Here is a 21031-nt window from a genome sequence, read left to right as displayed (position 1 = left end):
TACGTAGCACTTTTTGTTGGCTTTGTTTCTGTTTTTTGCTGTGAACCACTTTCCATTCTTAAAGGCTCTATTGCATTTGCTACAGCATTGCTTCTGCTTTATGTTTTGTGTTTTGGCCGCCAGGCCTGTGGCATCTTACCTCCCCAACCAGGGAATGAAGCCACAGCGCCTGTGTTAGAAGGCGAAGCTTTATCCCTGGAGTTCCAGGGAAGTCCCCACAGCGTCTCGGACCTTGCGTGACACAGTATTTACACATTCTTACCCTCCCAGCCTCATCTTCAGTGTACGTTTTCACTCTAAAGAGGAATATCCTGACCATTTGAAGTCTCCTCAGATGAATATCCTCTCAGGGGGACAGATGTGCTTGAACATATTGAACAAGACGAAGAGTAGCTACCTCCATCGTAAGAGGAATATGTTACTGATGAGAACGTTAAAACAAAAGGAGAAAGTAAAATGATTAACTCCAGAGAAAACAAGATTGGCAGGGAAATGCGTGGCGTGCTACACTTTACAGCTGGGCAGTGGACAATATTCTCTTATTGTAACGATTTCAGTGGACTTCCTTGGTGGCTCAGCGGTAACGAATCTGCCTGCCAATGCAGGAGACCCAAGTTCAGTCCTTGCTTAAGGAAGATCCCCTGGAGAAGGAAATGGCAACCCGCTCCAATAGTCTTACCTGGGAAATCCCATGGACAGAGGAGCCTGGTGGGCCATGGTCCATGGGGTCTCAAAGAGTCAGACGTGACTTAGTGACCAAAAAACAACAGCGATTTCAATGTTGCTGCTGCTGCTGCTGCTGAGTCGCTTCAGTCGTGTCCGACTCTGCGCAACCCCATAGACGGCAGCCCACCAGGCTCCCCCGTCCCTGGGATTCTCCAGGCAAGAACACTGGAGTGGGTTGCCATGTCCTTCTCCAATGCATGAAAGTGAAAAGTGAAGTCGCTCAGTCGTGTCCGACTCTTCGAGACCCCATGGACTGCAGCCCACAAGGCTCCTCTGCCCATGGGATTGTCCAGGCAAGAGTACTGGAGTAGGGTGCCATTGCCTTCTCCGTTTCAATATGGAGTATTGAGTTAAACAAGATTGAGGATGTATTGATACTGTAGGGATATTAGGAGGAGGTGGTACGGGACGGGATAGGGAACTGGACGTCCACAGAGTCCATTGTCCTTCTGTGAAAGGAAGGCAACAGATCGTCTCTAAAAGTAAAACAAAAAAGAGCCACCTTAGCTTGTTACTTGGATGTCTGAAAAGATACAAGAAGCAACACCAAAAGCGACTGAGATTGGAGATAAGCATCCACCCATGAAACCAATCCAACAAGCAGTCACGCTCCGATACAGTGGCTTTGTCTTTAAAAAGCAGTGGGGAGAATTGCTCCTGTTGAGTGAGAGCAGAGGGCGAGGGGGAGAGTGGAGGAGCCTGCTGCTTCGCATGGCAAGCTGTGTGGTCCGCTTCCGACTCCCTCACCACCTAGACCATAGCAAACTCGAAACAAATGAAGGATAAAATACTGGCTCTGGGTTAAATCTCAGCTTGGCAGCTCACTGAGCTGTGTGGCTTCCAGCAAGTGACTTAGCTTCTCTGAGCCCCCATTTTCATCCACAGAATAAGGTAAGGTGAGGTGAAGTCGCTCAGTCGTGTCCGACTCTTTGTGACCCCGTGGACTGTAACCTACTAGGCTTCTCTGTCCAAGGGATTCTCCAGGCAAGAATACTGGAGTGGATTGCCATTTCCTTCTCCAGGGGATCTTCCCGACCCAGGGATCGAAGCCGGGTCTCCCGCATTGAAGGCAGACGCTTTAACCTCTCAGCCACCAGGGAAGCCCAAGAATAAGAGTTAGTATCAATTATATTCATATTTTTATTTAAAATGTGTAGTAATATATTACATACTTAGGTTCTACATACATGTATAAGTATGTGTATGTGTACATGCCTGCCTACGTGTGCTGTTGGTCGTGTCCGACTCTTCACCCCATGGTAACCCTAACCTAACCGTGTCTCTAATCAAATCCATGTCCCCTGCGTCTCCCATGTACGCATATATTCACTATCGTCATATTCAAAGCAGGGTAAGTCCTCACTAATTTTAATTTCAGGGACTTCCTTATAGCTCAGATGGTAAAGAATCTGCCTGCAATGCAGGAGACCCGGGTTCAATCCCTGGGTCAGGAAGATCCTCTAGAGAAGGAAATGGCAACCCACTCCAGTATTCTTGCCTGGAGAAATCCGTGGACAGAGGAGCCTGGTGGGCTACAGTCCACGGGGTCTCAAGGGGTCGGACGTGACTGAGTGACTAACACACGCACACAGTTTTAATTCTCCCCTGCCTGCCCTCCACCCTCTCTTTGCCTTTGTTACATTTTATTGTATGTGTTAATACCATATAACATAAGAAGCCAGATCACTTCAGCCGTTTTCAAACAGGATTTTACCCTCCAAAATCAGGAAGTTTATCTCTCTAGTGTGTTATCTCCCTTCCTAAGGCAGATACTACAGTGGCTTCTTCACAGGGATTTTTGTCACAGGAAGAGTGTGGAGAGCCTTTAGGGATAATGAGCAGCTACGAGTAAAAATTCCAGAGCTAACACAGCAGACAGAGAGCCCAGCTGGAGGTGGATCTGTGGAGGCAAGGACCCAGGTTACCCGCTGGTCCTCGCTTACCTGGGATTTTCCTGGTTTTAGCACTGAAAGTCCTGCCTCCAAGGGTTACCCTTGGTCCTGGTGTGGCGTCCACTAGAATACATCATCTCCTTTCAGACAGTGTTCCCAGAGCTTCTCCCGAGACCAAGGTGTATCTAGTCACCCAAAGCTCTGCTCCACACCAGGTCGCAGTCACTCAATCCAAACTATAGACACCCAGAACATATTCTGGACACCCGAAATTCATCTTCTTCTGCTCACTGATGCCCAAAATCACCATGCAGGAGACCTGAAGTCCCACCCCACAGTTAGAAGTAATGCTTAGGGAACCAAATAAGTCAGGAAGAAAAGAATGCACACAACACGAGCTCCTTGATGAAATGGTCCAACCAAGTAGTCATGTATGGACGTGAGAGTTGGACCAAAGAGAAGGCTGAGCAGCAAAGAATTGATGCATTTGAACTGTGGTGCTGGAGAAGACTCACAAGAGTCCCTGGGACTACAAGAAGACCAAAGCAGTCCATCCTAAAGGAAATCAGTCCTGAATATTCATTGGAAGGACTGATGCTGAAGCTGAAACTCCAATACTTCGTCCACCTGATGCGAAGGATTGACTCACTGGAAAAGACTCTGATACTGGGAAAATCTGAAGGCAGGAGGAGAAGGGGACGACAGAGGATGAGGTGGCTGGATGGCATCATCGACTCAGTGGACGTGAGTTTGAGCAGGCTCTGGGAGATGGTGAAGGACAGGGAAGCCTGGCGTGCTGTATATGGTCCATGGGGTCACAAAGAGTCAGACATGACTTAGTGGCTGAACAACAGCAAAAGCAAAACCGGGTTCTCAAGGATGCTGACTTACACTGGCAGGCAGACCGTCCTGAAGAAATGGTTGCCTCTAGCGGGAAGAGAAGAGGGAGTTTTGTTGTTGTTTTGTTTTTTGTGAAAGGAATAAGTGAGGGAGACTTCAGAGATTCTGATCAGGTTCTGTTTGCATATACTGAATGCACTTTTATGGATCCAAGTTACCTTTCAATTTTTTAAAAAACAAATCAGAATATAAAGAAAGAAAACGCCTCAGAGATAGGATCACAGCTCATTGTCTATAACTGATAGTTGACCTATTCCTAAGAGCAAGCTTTGGTGGAAGATAGGCTGGGACCCTGAGCCAAGGCTGAACAGTGTGGCCCCAAGGTCAAGAATATGCTACTGAAAGATCAGGACTGATGCAATGCACTCAGCAGAGTCCAGGGACCCCAGCGCTCCCCAAACCGAGCACGGTTTACCAAAGGGAATACAGGCTGATTCCCCTGAAGGGCCATTTTCCAAAGATGTGGCCGGAGAGATTTCAGGCTGCTGCATGTGGCCACCGGCTGTTTTCCCCACCTTTCTCCAAACTCAGTCAGGAGCTCACCTCTTGCTCGCAACAGCAGAAACAGGAGAGGCGCATTTGAGAATGCAAAACCATAACCCAATTTGCAAGAGCAGTGGTGAGAGTCTGGCCTCCTTTCCCACCCACAGACCGTTCCGAGTCCAGACTGTCCACTTTTCCCCATGCACTTAGGAAGGTGCATGGAATCAAATAGAGTTTAATGCAGTATTTTTTGTCATTCTTTAAACTCAGACGTTCATCTGGACCCTAAGCTGTTTCGGCGGGCTTCTCTTTGTACTGTTCTCAACTCCTTTCTCATCTGCTCTTATTCCCAATTTCCTCTTCTTGGAATTTTCCAGAAGTGTATCTGTTGGGTTAGTCATCTCACCTGGCTTCTATAGATGCTTGCCTGGATGAAGCAGCTTTAGCTGAAACTTAGTTCATTCTTGGCACCCTGCCAGCCTCTTCTCCACCCTTCTGGTCTGGTAATGGAAAGTTATATCTGTAACACCCAGATCCTCCCTGCTGGAGTACAGGCTAGAGCTCCTTCAAGAGGGGTTTTCCCTTTGAAAAGTGGCCAGGTATGGGGAGAGGTGGGTTAGGACTGGGAGGTTGCTGACACCTTGGCCATCAGAGTGTGGGCGAGCACCCCAGGTTAGCATCACATTGCGCAGCACTGTGTTACAGCCCCTGCGTCTGCTGGGCCCAGTGCGTGCGCATGCTGTCTCCTTATCATGTCCAAGCCTGTGTGACCTAGTAGACTGTAGCCCTCAGGCTCCTCTGTCCATGGGATTCTCCAGGCAAGGATACTAGAGTGGGTTGCATGCCCTCCTCCAGGGGATCTTCTCAACCCGGAGACTGAACCCACATCTTCTGTCTCCTGCTTTTGCAGGTGGGTTCTTTACCACAAGTGCCAATCACAAACCTGGTTCTTCTGGCTGAATATTTCCCAGTGCCAAGCCAGTGGTTACCCAGATGACTGAGTCCTCTGTTGTGAAAGCTATTAGAGTCACAAGGCACCATCGTGGTACAGCTGCCTGTCAATTTTATGAGTTTTGCCTCTTTCCTGCCAGTTTATACATAGCCAGTGCTCATTTCCATGATGATTCGCAACTAACATAATAGCAGAGGAAACTAAAGTCACAAATAATCCCTGAAACCTAATTTTGATTTAGCATTTGCAGTCAATTTTCTGATGCTTGTTGTGAGTATGGAAAATACAAGCTTAGAAATGGATTGTGTCTTCTGTATTCTGATGGCTGTGATCATTGACTAGAACGAGCTGAAATATTTTTAATTCCACATCATTTCTGCTACAAAGAAATATAAAGTAGGGATAAAGTCCTTTCAGGAAATAAAACGGCTGGTAGGTAAAAGGCAAAAGATCTGAGTGATATTCAGACAGGATAACCCTTCTAGAATACTAAGAGTCAGCCATATTTAAAATTCTTCTCCCCATTGTTTCCTTCTTCACTTTGATGCAGACAAGCCTCCCACACCTGTGTTGGCAATAGTTTATTCAGAATTAACCAATCCCAAAATGACATCAGTCCAGGAAGGAAACTCAGCAGCAGGAACTGGCAGGTCATATAACTCTTCTCCCTTGCGATACAATGGTGACCCAAATATGCAGAGGCCTTGCCAGCTCATGAGCACAGATGGAGGTCATGTGAATCGTAACAATCTGACTTTGACTGTCATCTGTCCCCACTGACTTACCTAGGACTTAAGCCTGCTGAACTCTTTGAGCGTTGCCAGGGAAACAAGATTGCCCATCAGCTGCATCCATCACAAGGGCCTTCCACGTTTTCCCTCTGTTCTGGTTCCCCCATCGGCGTCACCCCTGAGGGCCCCTCACGTTTGTCACTGCTGCTGCTGCTCATTGGGAGAGCACTGCTTCCTCGTTAAGAATACCATTTCCTGAGACTTCTAAGCTGGTCCAGTGGCTTCCACTGCACGCCGCTAAGGCAGGGGGCCTAGGTTCCATCCTTGGTCAAAGAACTAGAGCCTACACACCACAGCTAAGACCTGGCATAGTCAAAGAAATCAATAAATGTTTTAAAAAAATACCATTTCCTGATCCCTTCATAGATGCCAAGCAGGAAGCCAGCACCTGCATTTGGTCCCATGAAGAAATGGGAAGAAGGTCCCTTTCCCAACTCTTATATTGATAGACAGACAGCCAACAGAGACACTTACTACACTCACTGTATCTTCAGAGCTGGTCATCTAAACAGTTCCTTTGCCTGACGCTCTCCTTAGGAACAGATGAAACACAGGAAGAGGTTCCTCCATCCACCCACTGCACTCAGAGACACCCAGGCATAAACAGCCTCCAGAAGATTCCTTGTCTCAATTAAACTAATGATTCTAAATAGGCACTCTGAGGGGACTACCAAACCATCCTTTGACCCAAATAGGCCTGCATTTTCTGTACTATTATCATCTTTACCATTTTCTATGAAGGCTTTATCTAAAGACCATTCGCCCGCTCTTCTCCCTAAATGAACTGCTAGCTGTTTCTTCTTTTTAAAAGCTGATTCAAAGTGAATAAAAGTGTCCACCTTGCACAACAGAAAGATGAGAAATAAAAGGAAGTGGGCTGCCTAACCCAAAGTCATTCTTTACTCCAAAATTTCAACCTCTTGCATAACTAGGGGGCAAGTTTATAAGCAGAGGGACCTCTCAGTGTCTGGTGGGGCTTACACCATTTTCACGTGTGCTTTATCTTCATGCTCAATCTACAAGGATGTGGGTTTTTTCCCCCGCATAGCTTTGACGTCACGGCTGCCAATCTCAGGAAGTTCTGATTCTCCAGCTACCGAATGTGGACAGAGGAGCCTGGTGGGCTATGGTCCACGGGGCTGCGGAGGGTCAGCTGTGACTGAGTGCACACAGACGGATAGACAGACATCGTTATAAGAGTCTGAGAAGTCTCTTCTTGCACCACGATCATGTCAGATTCTACTCTAGGACCTGCCGTCAGGTGAGTCCACACCACACAGACGGCATGCAGGCTTCTGTTTTCATAACCTGAGAAACACAACACAATTGTAATTGTCTTGTAATGCAGTTCTATAAAGTGACCCATTTAGAAACACAGGTCAAACTTGTTCTTTTCTGGGTTCCTTGACCTGGAATACATTCCTAAGTCATGGAATTCTCAAAGTGTGGCAGGATGAGATGTTAGGATTTGCCACCAAAAATAGTCTTTAATTTAGAAAAATAACAGTGAGTGCATAAGGAACATGATCTTTTACAAAGGGAGGTAGCTACAGCATTCTTGGTCCAATAGCCACTAATTTCTGCCACAAACCAAAGATATCCCTGAAAGCTGAAGTTCACCGAGATTACGGGTCATCCGCCTGTAACCTCCTTCTCTGACTTTCTATTATTTAAAGTACTCTTCACAAATGCTTTATATTCCCAGAGCACCTGAACATAAACTGCTTATATCCTGACCAGCAATCACCCTTTCGGTCATGCATGTGATGAATCTGAATGTTACCAAATTTAGCTTCTGGCTGTGACTTCGCCAGGATTATTTTGAACCATAATGGAAAATAATATGAAAAGAATATATAATATATATACATATGTATACATGTATGTATAACTTTTCTGTACAGTAGAAATTAACACAATATTGTAAATCAACTGTACTTTAATAAAATAAATTTTAAAAAATAAAATAAACAAAACAAACCTATTTTAGACCTGATCATAAATTTAAGTGCTTTGTTTACTAATCTTTAAATTATTAAAAATTAGACCAACTCAAACATAAAATTATTTTAGGTTGAATTTTTTAATATTTAAGTAATAACAGAAACCCTATAGAACACTTTATTCTAATCACCAATTTACTTTTTGGATAATGTCTTAATTGTTTCCACTTGTTAGAACATTATTTATGCTTGTAAAAAAAATTAGTAGCAAGGAAATTTGGAACACAAGTTTGCATGGAGGAGACAGAGAATCTTCAACGACTCCCTGCAGCAATTCAGAAAAATTGCGTCAGTATTTTGATAATGAAAAGTAAAGTTTCTTGTGATTTTAGTTAGGGTTTTCAATCTCTTTCTCGAGTACGATTTTCATCCATTCTTCGATTCTTTCCCACAAGCACCTATAAAGCAAGTCTGTGATCACAACTCCCCGAAAGCCCAGAGTGATGGGATATGCTTAATGTAGGCCACAGAAGCTGATCCCCCACCCCTCCTTGTTTTGTGATGTAATCTAAAAATAGGGATATGGCCTAACCTCATATACATCTCATCAACCTTTTAATTCACAATTCTGCTTTCATTACGGGCACGAGGGTAATTCAGTGTTTAATTTTAAATGTTCTACTGTTGTATGCATAAAACTCATGCTCAAATACAATCATATTGTAATGATTGATAAAGAAAAATGAATCTAGAATGCATCACTGAATACAGTGAATTAAGTTATCGTATTAAATGACTCTTCTAAATATTTGTACTCAAATAGGCAAAGATTAAGAGAGCCCTTATTTGAAAAACCAATGTTTAAAAGTAATAGTGTTCATAGCACTTGGCTTTAAAGAGAACAAATGCTCAAACCACAGAACAAGTAAATGCCAAATGCATTCAAACCCCAGGCTTCTCACTCGCCGTCTTACAGATGCCGGGGCTCCACCCACACTTCCTTCTGAGATGGATGGGAGCCATGTGGAGCCCGGACCACACCCTCTCAGGCTCCTTCACCGGCTCTGCCTGTTCACTCTGCGCTCTAAACTTTGATCCCGTGTCTCTTTCCACTTTTACTTCCAGAGACCTTACCCTTTCTCATCAAGTCCAAGACCACCTACCACTGAGGACTCCCATATTTGCATTGCCAGATCTCTTTTGACTTTATATTCCAGTGCCTACTTGACATCTCAGAGGCATTCCCAACTTCACCTTGAAAGTACTCAGAAGTGCCTAAAAGCAATAGCAACAACAAACTCAGGCCTCTCACCATTATGTGAAAGCTGACAAATATCATTGATATTACCTGAAATATCATCAACAAGGAGTATCTAAAACCTACCAGGCTTTCTTTATTTTTTGAGAATTATCATCATTATATTGTGGTCTCTAGCTTTTGTTTTAGGCCTGAAAGCTGAAGAACTTTGGGTCACTCAAAGAAAAACAAAAAGAAGCGGAAAAAGATGATCTTGTAAACACCCGTGCATCCATTCACACGCCTTCAGAGCCCCCCCTACATGTGAGTAGTTTCTGTTTCGAGAGTGCCTTTGTAAGTCCAGTCTGTTCCAAGTCCAACAAAGTTAGGTTAGGTGCTCAACCAACACAACTGGGTACTGGTACTATACCATACTAGGTTTATAATACTTTCACACAAATAATACACAAAAACAAACACAAAAAATAAAGAAAAGATCTTTAATCTCACAATACAGTACCTAGGACAGCATACAGCACAGAGCAACAGCTGGCACACGGGGCTGGCACACACACTGGCATCTCTGAAAGTCTGCAGGTTTGTATGTAGGGGACTTACTGCATTCAGTACTATTGTGAAGCCCAGGGTAGAAAGCTCAGATGCAAGCCTTAAATATATGCAGTGTGTGAGTTACCTTTTTATAAGCACGAGGACTTGTTCAGCGGTTGAAGGCATTTTTCACACAAGGTCAAGAATAAAGCTGGTTTCCTGTATCCAATGTCACCCGGTGTGATCTCTGCTGCCACTCACTGCCACTGTGGCCTCAGAGACCACAGCACAGCCCCCCTGTGCAGGACAGAGAGCATGGGGGGAGCTCACAGTGTCCTCAGGGAGGTACAGCGGGCTACAGTGTTACCAGGCAAGGAGATGTCTGACTACAGGACCCAGATGCTAGAGGCGAAGCCGTTACAAAGGCGGATGAATGCTCACGACAAGCCTTGGGCTCCAGGGCTTCCCCGTCCATCCCGAGAGTCTGAGAACACCTGGAAGCCGAGAAGAAGCCAGCGCGCACGAGAACAACACTGACCTCCTCCCACCGCCTCTCTGGCCTTCACTGCTGAGCTCCACTCCTCCAGCCTCCTCTCACCTGAGATTCCTCGCTCCTCCCACCTTGCTTCTGCCAAGGTTCAGAGAAAACATCCCAGACTTCCCATTGGCTCAGCTGCCACAGGAGAGGTCGGGGACCGACCGTAGCAGCGGTGACAGCAACGCAGACCTTCCCTCCCAGACTGGACTAGGAGGAAACGCTTGGAAGGAACAGCAAGGAGGGACACCGAATAGGCTTCCCTGTCCAGCTCAGGAAGGCATGAATGAAACCCAACACACCGCAGAAACAAGACATTCTAACAACAGTCTTTTCACTTTCCCTCCTAAACTGTGTGCCTGGAAGTGGGGCAGGTCACAGGTTATGGAGGGGGGAACAGAGCCAGCAGAACTGAACACGAGGAGCAGATGAACACGAGCGCAGGCCACGGTCACGAGGGCCAAGCCTCAGGCGCGGAACTCAGGCCACACTGCCCTCCGTCCAGGGCCGCGGTCGGATGCCCGAGCTTTATCCACTCCCAGGGAAGTCATACCTAGGGCTCAGCGCTGTCCTGAAAAATTAAGCGACTCGAGCCCCAGATCTAACGATAAGCTTGCAACATGTGGTTTCTACAAATGATACACGGTGATGCGCGACTCTGGAGAAGTGCTGGCAATCCACATACACGGTGGAGACCACGTGTGATGAACCATGCAGTAGGACGCATCTTCAGGGAGGCGCACTTCAGGCAGCAAAATACAGAGGGTGCGGCGTCACGGAGATTCCAGCTCCTCTCCTCACACCCATGTGACTTTCCGAAAGCTGCTTAGAATCTTTATGTCTTGATTTGTTCACTTGGAAAAAAATGGGGATAATTTCAATAAATTTATGGTTGAGAGGATTATAGGTAACATATATGTAAAGTACTTGAAATATAGTAGGTATTTAATAAATGTAGTTATTATTATAATAATAGACCGGGACAATCCTGGAAATTCAGGGTGTGTGAGAACTCCACCGATTGTTTTTCTATCTCCATATAATTATTCAAGGTCCATCTCAAGTCCCACCAGTTCTAACACCTTCCATATATCATAAACCCATACTGATTTCTTTCTTTCTTGATAATATGATTTTATATTTTATGAATTTTCCTTTTATTACATGGACTATTACATAGTTACTACCAAGTCACTCCTACAAGACCTTTTCCACACTGTTTTAAAATTCCCTTTGTATTCAACACACTATAAGACACCTGGTAAGCATGTGATAAACAAGAACTTAACTCATTGTGGTTCAAATAGTATTTTTTTTTTTTTGGCCAGACTGTAAACATAATTCGTAAATACCTAGGCATTACCTGAATTATTGTTTGGAGGAAAAATGTTTCGTTTTCATATTGTACTATCATCTGTACAGAAAATGAAAATCCTAGCTACCTCACAAAGCTACTGTCACTTTGTCTAACCCTAGCCTTCTGACAGATGGCACAGTAGTAAAGAATCTGCCTACCAATGCTGGAATTGAAGGTTTGATCCCTGGGCCTGAAGACGCCTTGGAGAGAGAAATGGCAACCCACTCCAGTATTCTTGCCTGGGAAATCTCATGGATAGAGGAGCCTGGCTACAGTCCATGGGGTGGCAAAGAGTCAGACATGACTTAGCAATGAAACAATAACATCTCTTATAGAAATGACATTCCCTTAATCTCCCTACCACACATACACACTACGGACACTGAAAAAATCAGGATCATTGCCAAGGCTAGACTTACGAAATAGGGAAACATGTACGCTTTCCCTCCTGCTCTCTCACTCGAGTGCCCAGCACGCCCACTAAACCCGGCTTCTGCTGTCATCCTCTGACCACTAACAAAAGGTGTTCTTTCATAGAGCAAGTAGGGGTTTTTGTCTTTATTTCTTAATCTGAATCTGTTTCTCAGCATCACTTTCCCAGAGACACTTTCCTTAGTCATCCCTCTAACTGTAAAGAAAAGAGTTTGTCCCTCCGTTAAGGATTTCAACATCAGGAGTAACCGGACAAGTTTTTTAAGACATAGCTCATTATATCCCAATGTAATGACTAGTAAAACCATTTCAAAGCTGTGTGAAAAGATGAGGTTTGAAGACACAAATTTAATTCTCACCCCCTCATCTCTCCCCAGTATAACCTTAATAGAAATGACACTTTAAGAATTTAATGAGAAAAACTCCATCACAATGATAAGGAAGTGAGCTATGTAAGTACTACAGTCCATGGGGTGGCAAACATGGGGTTAAGACAGCCAGAGTTCACGTGCAAACAGCCATCACAGAGAGCAGCGAGCTCGAGGGAAGAAGTGACGGAGGCCCTGCCGCCCTCCCAACCTGACCAGGAAAGCAGGGGATGAAGGCGGCGGGCGGACGGGCAGCACGTCCGGCTGGAAGCGGCCTCACGCAGGTTCTCTTTGGTTGCTGCAGACTGGTGGAATTCAAGGACAGAGAGACAGTGCGACCTAGGAATTCAGCCCCCAAGGGGGGACTTGCTGAGACAACAAGACACGTCTTTGCAGCGAGTAGTTGCCTGACAAAGACATGGTCTTGGAAGCGAGGGGTTACTAGAAGCTGCACACAGAGATACATCGTTGGCAAATTTCGGGAAGAATGAATTCCCAGGGTGGCCCTGTTACTAACTGGTGAATAACACAGTGTTTCCCTAGCCAAAACAGGTTAAATGCCTGGCCACAGAGGACCCTGCATCGGCCTCAAGGCTTCAAAAAACAACCACCACCAGGGGAGGAAAGCAGAACAAGCAGGCCAAGACAGGGGAATGACGGCGCAGAAGCAAGCTCTGCTCACCAGGACCGGCACCCGAGAGGGAGCCTCATTTTCCGCTCAGAGGACCAAGAAGAAAATCTTGAAGTATTAAAAAAAAAAAAAAGTTGACCCTCTTTATTTTTATACAAGTTTTAGAATCAGCCTATTGATTTACAAAGACATACACACAAAAATGCTGGGTTTTGATTGGCATAGCAAATGTAAACTGTAAAGCTACAGTAATTCAGCGAAGCGCTGCTGCTGCTGCTGCTGAGTCACGTCAGGCGTGTCCGACTCTGTGCGGCCCCACAGACAGCAGCCCGCCAGGCTCCCCCATCCCTGGGATTCTCCAGGCAAGAGCACGGGAGTGGGCTGCCATTTCATGCGAGGACACACAAATAGACTGGTAGAAGAGAACAGTGCTGGGCCCAGCCGCCCAGTCAGGACCAGCTCTTCCCCAACCCCGAGGGCTGTAGCCTCCCAGGCTCCTGTGTCCGTGGGATTTCCCAGGCAAGAATGCTGGAGTGGTTGCCATTCGCTTCTCCAGGGGGTCTTCCCGACCCGCGGATCGAGCCCAGGTCTCCTGTGCTGCGGGTGGTCTCCTGCATTGTGGGCAGAGTTTCTGCCAGCTGAGCCACCAGGGAAGCCGCCAGGACACACCAGGGAAGCCAGAAGTAGACCAACCAGCTCCGTCCTGCTTGAAAACAATGGCATCATTAGGCGAAGGTCCAGGCAGGGGAATGTCTGTTCAGTAAGTGTTCTGGATCAACGGGGTGTCCATAATTTTAGTGACGTCTGACCCCTATTTAACAGGAGTCACGGAATAAATTCAAACGGATAATAGGTCTTAAGGGTAAAACACTAAAACAACCAGAAGATTAAAAGGAGAATATTTTAATTAACTTGGTTTAGACAAAAATTTCTTGATCACAGAAAGCCTTAGCTATAAAAGAAACGATTGATAAATAGGATTCATTGAAACTGAGAACTTCTGATCTTCCAAGAGACACACTGGAGAGAATGAATAGGCAATACATGTAGGAGCTGCTTGCAACAAATACTTCTGACAGAGAGCAGCCATGCATAACGCCTAGGGTTCTGTGAATCAGCAACTGAAGGAGGACATGGCAACCCACTCCCGCATTCTAGCCTGGGAAGTCCCACGGCAGAGGAGCCTGCGGGCTTCAGTCCACGGGGCCACAAAAGAGGCGGACACGACTGAGCGACTCAACAGCAGCGACTAGCCCGGGATATGAGGAAGGACAAATCAGCAAAGGTCGGGCCACAGAAGCACGGGTTCCCACGAAAGAGGAAATCCCGTTGTTCAAAGCGTGTAGAAAGCATCTCCACACCGTTAGACCCCGGGGAAGCGCACGTTAAAGCCGCCGTAAGGTACCTCTACCCACCCACTAGAGCAAGTGCTGTGAATAGGACGAGTAATTCCAAGAGTCTTCAGGAGGTGGCGCGCTGGAGGCCCGCTGGCTGCCGCTGGAAGCATAAACGGGAAAAGCTGTTTTGGAGAGCCCTTTGGCCACGTCTTCTGAAGCCGGTCTTTAAGTCTGTACCACAAGCCAGCTGTTTCCGCCTGCTTTCAATGTGCGTATATCTGCACCAAAGCAACCGCATACTCTTTCTCTCATCACCGCCCCCTCCGTATTTAGTGCCGGACTCTCCGGAAATCCAGAGACCTCAAACTATTTAAACTCAGCTGTGTGCGAGCAAAGCTTGCCCTTCAAATCTCCTGCCACCACTGCGAGTCTAGAAGATACACGGAAAAAATCAACAATGTCTTTTTCCCACGTGGTGCATGAAGGCGGGTACATGGAAACCCAAGAGAGAAAGCAACCCTCAAAAATTATCTCAAAATATCATTTGGTAAAGTAAACCAACTGAAAACCATACAATCATTAGGAATTGTTTGTACAAATCTTATTGCATTCTGTAAATGAATACTGACTATACTGAATACTGGATATATATCCAAATTACATAGAATGCAAAAATCAAGTTTAACATGATATAGGAGATATGATAGTTTTTAAAATGAAACCTAAGCATATGTGTATTATATTCTGGAAGGATATTGGCATAATTTTAACAAAAGTTAGAGTTAAGGGAAGAATTACCGAGTTTTTTCATTATGATTACCTATCATTTCTAATGTTTATACCGCTGGGTAAATTTTTGTAACTACAGAGTCTCTTTATATTTTCATTGGATTTAGAAGTGTAGATTCTATTCCATTAGGAGTCTTGGGTTCGATTCCTGGGTCAGAAAGATCCCCCGGAGAAGGAAATGGCAACCGCTCTAGTATTCTAGCCTGGAGAATCCCATGGACAGAGGAGCCTGGTGGGCTACAGTCCACGGGGTCAGAAAGAGCTGGACACAGCTGAGCAGCTGAGCACACAAGTACGAGCATCCTCTCCCATTAATGATTGTTGACATTCACTTCTGGCATTTTTTTTTTTCAGAAGGTAGCCTCTCACTTTAGAAATATTCAAACTGAGGTTCAGAGAGGTCTGGTTAGGAAATACAATCACACTTCAGTAAAAAAAAAAAATTATCCAAAAACCCATCAACAGATAATAGCTGTGCGTTCTGCTTTCCTTTATGCCCACTGCAGCAGAGAGACTGGGGGTCACGTAAGAATGAGAAATGAGGCCAGCAGCATGGCAGTCTGGCCAAAGGGATGATAGAGAGACACGTCAGAGCAGAGACAAACACTAAAGTCTGTGGGCAAAAGCTCGAGGGGCACAGGGTTGGCACAGCCTCAGCAAATCTCAACAGCACTCAGTAACTGCAAAGGAGTAAAGGGCGGCTTGACAGTGGAGGAACCTGACAATTAGCCAAGTGGCAACATCACCAGCAATGAGGCAAGCCAACGTGACCAACCCCCTGATACGCTGTTATCAGGACACTTCATTTTTCTGATTCTTTTGCCCAAAATGCACAATCTCACTCCAATTAAGAGAATACATTGGACAAATGTAAATTAAGAGACGTTCTATAAAATAATGCATCACTTCAGAATATCAAAGTTAAGAAACTTTTACAGACTGAGGGAGACTAAGAAGAAATAACATCTAGTGAAAAATGGGTAAAATTCAAGTAAGATTTATAGTCTAGTAAGTAAGGCTGTGCCAGCATTAACCTCTTACTCTTGATGTCTATACTATGGCTTTGTAAGATGTTAAAATTATGGGAAATAGAGTGAGCAATATAAGGGAATGCTTTTTTCTGTTTGCAACTTTTTCATTCAGAACAAAAGAGATTTCTTTTAAAATAAGTGCTTACAACATGATGAAAAGAAAAAAATCTTAAAATTTTTGAGTCCCTGCTGTAAGCCAGATACTGTTCGTGAATGAGGCAGCCAAGCCCCACGCTGTCACTTCTTTGGTAGAAAATGCACATGCTGAGCAAACAAAGAGGAAAAGTGGAGCTGTTAACTACAGACTGAAAGCATTTAATAAGTCATCATATAATAAGTATTTGTAACGCTGGTTGAAATAGCTCATGAACTGCTTTACCAGCAGGATTCAAGGTTCACAAAACCAAGATCTGTCGTGTGCTCCCCTTGCCTGCGGCAAACCCTTCCATCTGGTGGTGAGATGGGGGCCTGCAGCAATCTATCTACAGCCTCGCGGTTCCTGCCTGTTCTCCTGGAATGTTTAGGGATTCCAAGGAAAGTTATGACCAACCTAGACAGCATATTAAAACGCAGAGACATTACTTTGCCGACTAAGGTCCGTCTAGTCAAGGCTATGGTTTTTCCTGTGGTCATGTATGGATGTGAGAGTTGGGCTGTGAAGAAAGCTGATCACTGAAGAATAGATGCTTTTGAACTGTGGTGTTGGAGAAGACTCTTGAGAGTCCTTTGGACTGCAAGGAGATCCAACCAGTCCATCCTAAAGGAGATCAGCCCTGGGTGTTCTTTGGAAGGACTGATGCTAAAGCTGAAACTCCAGTACTTTGGCCACTTCATGCGAAGAGCTGACTCATTGGAAAAGACTCTGATGCTGGGAGGGATTGGGGGCAGGAGGAAAAGGGGACGACAGAGGATGAGCTGGCTGGATGGCATCACCGACTCGATGGACGTGAGTTTGAATAAATTCCGGGAGATGGTGATGGACAGGGAGGCCTGGCGTGCTGCGATTCATGGGATCGCAAAGGGTCGGACACGACTGAGCGACTGAACTGAACTGAAAGCATTATAAGAGGCTCTGTGGCAGAAGCTGTGTTAGAACCTAGGTCTGTAAACTGCCAGCCTAACACTTCTTCCAACGTCCACGAATGTGCTGAGCAGAGTTACAGCGATAGTGCAGAGGGTGGAGCCTGGATGCTGTTTCGGACCCAGGGACGCGTCTCCTGCTTCCATAGGTGGATGGTTCACCCCTGCACCGCCTGGGAAGCCACGCAGTCAAGCTGCGTGGGCTCAAACCTTGGCTCCAGTTAGCAACCTCAGCAAGTCACCAACATTCTCCAAGCCTTGCTCCAAATGACCCAGTAACCTGGCATCTCATAGCCTTGTGGGGCTCCCATCGGCTTTAAAAAATACTTCAAACAGTGTCTGGAAGGTAGTAGCTCTTCACTAACCTTAGCTCTCCTTCCCCATAACAATCTTCTCACGACGCCCAATGGTCATGACTTCTCTGAAGTCTGTCTTCTCTGCTAAAAGGTAGGATTTTGAGGACAAAGATGGAGGCTCTTTGTTATTCACGCTGTACATCTGTGTCTTAACATGGTGCTTGGAGCCCAGTGGGTGCCCACAAAATGCTTCTTCAAGAAATGGATCAGGATATCCATGGATAACGAAATGGCAAAAGCATTTCAAAGTCTTTCACTCTGAGCAGCAAATCTGGCGCTGGCCAGAGGCGCACGTGCCCTCGGCCTTCCCTGGTGGCTCAGCGGCACACGGTCCGCCTGCAGTGCAGGAGCCGAAGGAGATATGGTTTTGACCCCTGGGTCGGGAAGACCCCTGAAAGAGGAAAGGGCAGCCCGCTCCAGCGTTCTTGCCTGGAGAATCCCATGGACAGAGGAGCCTGGTGTGCTACAGTCCCTGGGGTCACAGACCTGAACACGACTGAGCAACTCAGCACAAGCACACCCTCTGTACAGCATGCAGTGCACAGGAGCTTTATTCCAAGCTCAGGATGCCCAGAAGCAAGCATGAAGCAGCCACCTATAGCCAGTTGTGTGAGTTGGATGCCTAAGCTAACTTTGTTGGGCTTACAACTGTGCTCTGGGAATGGAACTTATCCATACGTAGGGGACTTACCGGAGCGTTAGGGCAGGGAAATCACATAACTTAGCATTGAAACCGGAGCACGAGGACAGCGGAAGTGAGCCGGGATGGAGCCGGTCACACCCGGACCAAGACCGCCCCATCACCCAGGCTCCACAAGGGACAGCATGCGGAGAAGGAGACAGAGTCCTCAGACGCGGGACTCGGACGGGGGATTTCTCCAGTAAAAAGCCTTTGTTTCTGCCATTCCATTCAGCTCCTGAAGTTTTCTGAGGGAAAAAGTGACAAGTCAAAGGTCAAGAGGAAAAACTGGATTTATCAGTAAATACACAAATCTCTCACCGCTGGCCCAAATACTGTTTTGTTTTGCTTTGTTTCTCTCACTTAGTCTTTTAAGTTTGCAGGAGTTTAACCTGGAGGAGACACCCTGAGCAGAGATGCCTGTGCAAGCTGGCCGCTGATGCGCTGTGACTCAGAGCCTCCTGCGATGCTATTTACAGCGCGCGGCGGGTACCAGGCTTCCCAGGGCTGAGAGGTGCGGATGTGAATGCATTAGGCAAGCAGCTATTTTGTCTGAGTCATGTGTCCCTGACACCAGTCTGGAGGCTCAGTGTTCTTGCAACAAGAGGGGGAACAAAAGACCATTGATAAACTCAGAAGAACTTCCAAGTATCAGAAGGAACAGAGAGAAGCGCAGTGGAAACGAAACACCATCAGAGAACCCCTGACGAGAACACAGAGCCCTTCTGGGTCTCGGGAGCCAGGTTAGGGATATGCCCTTCCTACTTTGTCCCCACTTCCTTTATTTTTAAACTCATAGTCTTTAGCTTTTAATTAATAGCAGTGGTTTGGAATCATTTCGGATTTTTGGAAAAATTGAGCCGAGAGAACGCAGAGCTTCACATGCTCCCCTCCCCTCCCCACAGTGTCCTCAGCTGTCAGCCCCGCCATTAGCAAGACACACGGGCCACAGACCGTAAGCCTGCATTGTTTCAGTTACTGTCAGTAATTAATCTGCTTACTTAACCACATTAGTCTTAACTAAATTCCATAGTTTACCTCGCGTTCACTCCGTATTTCGCATCCTCCACACCTGGCCGAATGTATAACGGCGGCGTCCTCCAGTCCGGTGTCGCGCAGAACGGTTTCAGAGCTTGGCGCGGGGACACAGGCCGCTTCCGCGTCTCGGCTGTTGCAACAGATGCCGCAGTGAACACAGGTGTGCAGAGAGCCACTCATTCCCTCTGGATACGTACCCAGAGTGGGATTGCTGGGTCATATGGTGGTTCTACTCTCAATGTTTTTGAGGAACGTACTATTGTCAATAATGGGTGAATCAACCTCCCACCCATGGTGATCAAGAGCTCCCTTTTATTTAAGCTTTTACCTCTTGAACTTCTGTCTCTTTTTGATGACGGCCATTCCAACAGGTGTGAGGTGACAGCGTGATTCTGATCTGCGTGTCCCTGATGATCGGCAATGCTGCACCCGTGCTTGCGGACCTGTTGGCTGCGCGCATGCCTTCTCTGGAGAAATGCGTATTTAAGCCCTTTGCCCATTTTTTACTGGGATATAACTGACATTTAACATTAACTCTTTGAAAACAAATATCATGTATCAATGCATATATGTGGAATCTAGAAAAATGGTATAGATAAATTTATTGGCAAAGCAGAAATAGAGACACAATCAGAGAGAACAAACATGTGGACACCACGGAAGGAAGAGGGGTGGGGAGGAAAGGAGATCGGGGTTGACACAAATACGTTATTGATACAAGGCATGAATAGGTAACTAGTGAGAACCTACCGAATAGCTCAGGGAACTCTGCTCACTGTTCTGTAGTGACCTAAATGGGAAAGAGATCCAAGGAAGAGGGGATATATGCATATGTAGGTTGGTGCTGGGGAAGATTGAAGGCGGGAGGAGAAGGGGATGAGAGAGGATGAGATGGTTGGGTGGCATCACCGGCTCGATGGACATGGGTTTGAACAAGCTCCAGGAGCTGGCGATGGACAGGGGGGCCTGGCGCGCTGCGGGCCAGGGGGTCGCACAGAGCTGGACACGAGGAAGAGGGGATATATGCATATGTAGGTTGGTGCTGGGGAGGATTGAAGGCTGGAGGAGAAGGGGATGAGAGAGGATGAGATGGTTGGGTGGCATCACCGGCTCGATGGACATGGGTTTGAACAAGCTCTGGGAGCTGGCGATGGACAGGGAGGCCTGGCGCGCTGCGGGCCATGGGGTCGCGAAGAGCCGGAAACAAGCTGGCGACTGAGAAAACCGCAATGGCTGGTTTACTTTGCTGAGCAGTAGAGACGAACACGACACTATAAAGCAACTATGCTCAGGCTTAAACAAAATAGCTCTGTGAGAGAGTGAACGCAGCTATGTTCTCCACACCCAGCACTGGGTGCTCGAGGAGCTCCTGGCTTCGCACAGCAAAGTCTCAAGAGTGTGACCCCCTCCTCCGCGCCCAGAGACTGGTTTAGTCACTGTCTCTCCAAGTCCTATGTCTCTGCCCAGGGCCCATTGGTGCTTTTGCAGCCCTCTCAATTGGTGACCGTCAGCTCAATTCCCACCCCTTCAGGGGACTCTGAGGTTCTGGAATGGAGGCTGTGACTGGACACTCACTCTGAGCCTCTGTCAGGGAGGGAGGTCCTACATCTCGGCCTCAGTCACCCCCCACCCCCATGCCTGGTCCCGCAGCTCCTCTGAGCTCCTGTACAGCACACACCGGGGGCCGTGAGAAGGACTCAGCATCCACCAGACAGATGGCCGCCGCTGTCTTTCCTAGATGTTTAAGGTGAAAAGTAGATGCCAAGAAACAACGTATTTTTTCACACCCATCATAGTTGCGCCATGGTTCTCACAGTTCTGCAGTTGAAAATGCTGGGTCATCCGTGAGCTGGGCCGAGGCGGCTTCTTGGCTTTGTGCCATGTGACAGGCGCACTCGGTAAAGGGCCCAAGGTCACGCGCAACC

This window comes from Ovis canadensis, chromosome 23, assembly GCF_042477335.2.
Source record: "Ovis canadensis isolate MfBH-ARS-UI-01 breed Bighorn chromosome 23, ARS-UI_OviCan_v2, whole genome shotgun sequence".
In the NCBI taxonomy this organism is placed as follows: domain Eukaryota; kingdom Metazoa; phylum Chordata; class Mammalia; order Artiodactyla; family Bovidae; genus Ovis; species Ovis canadensis.
Note: the sequence above shows the minus strand (reverse complement) of the source record.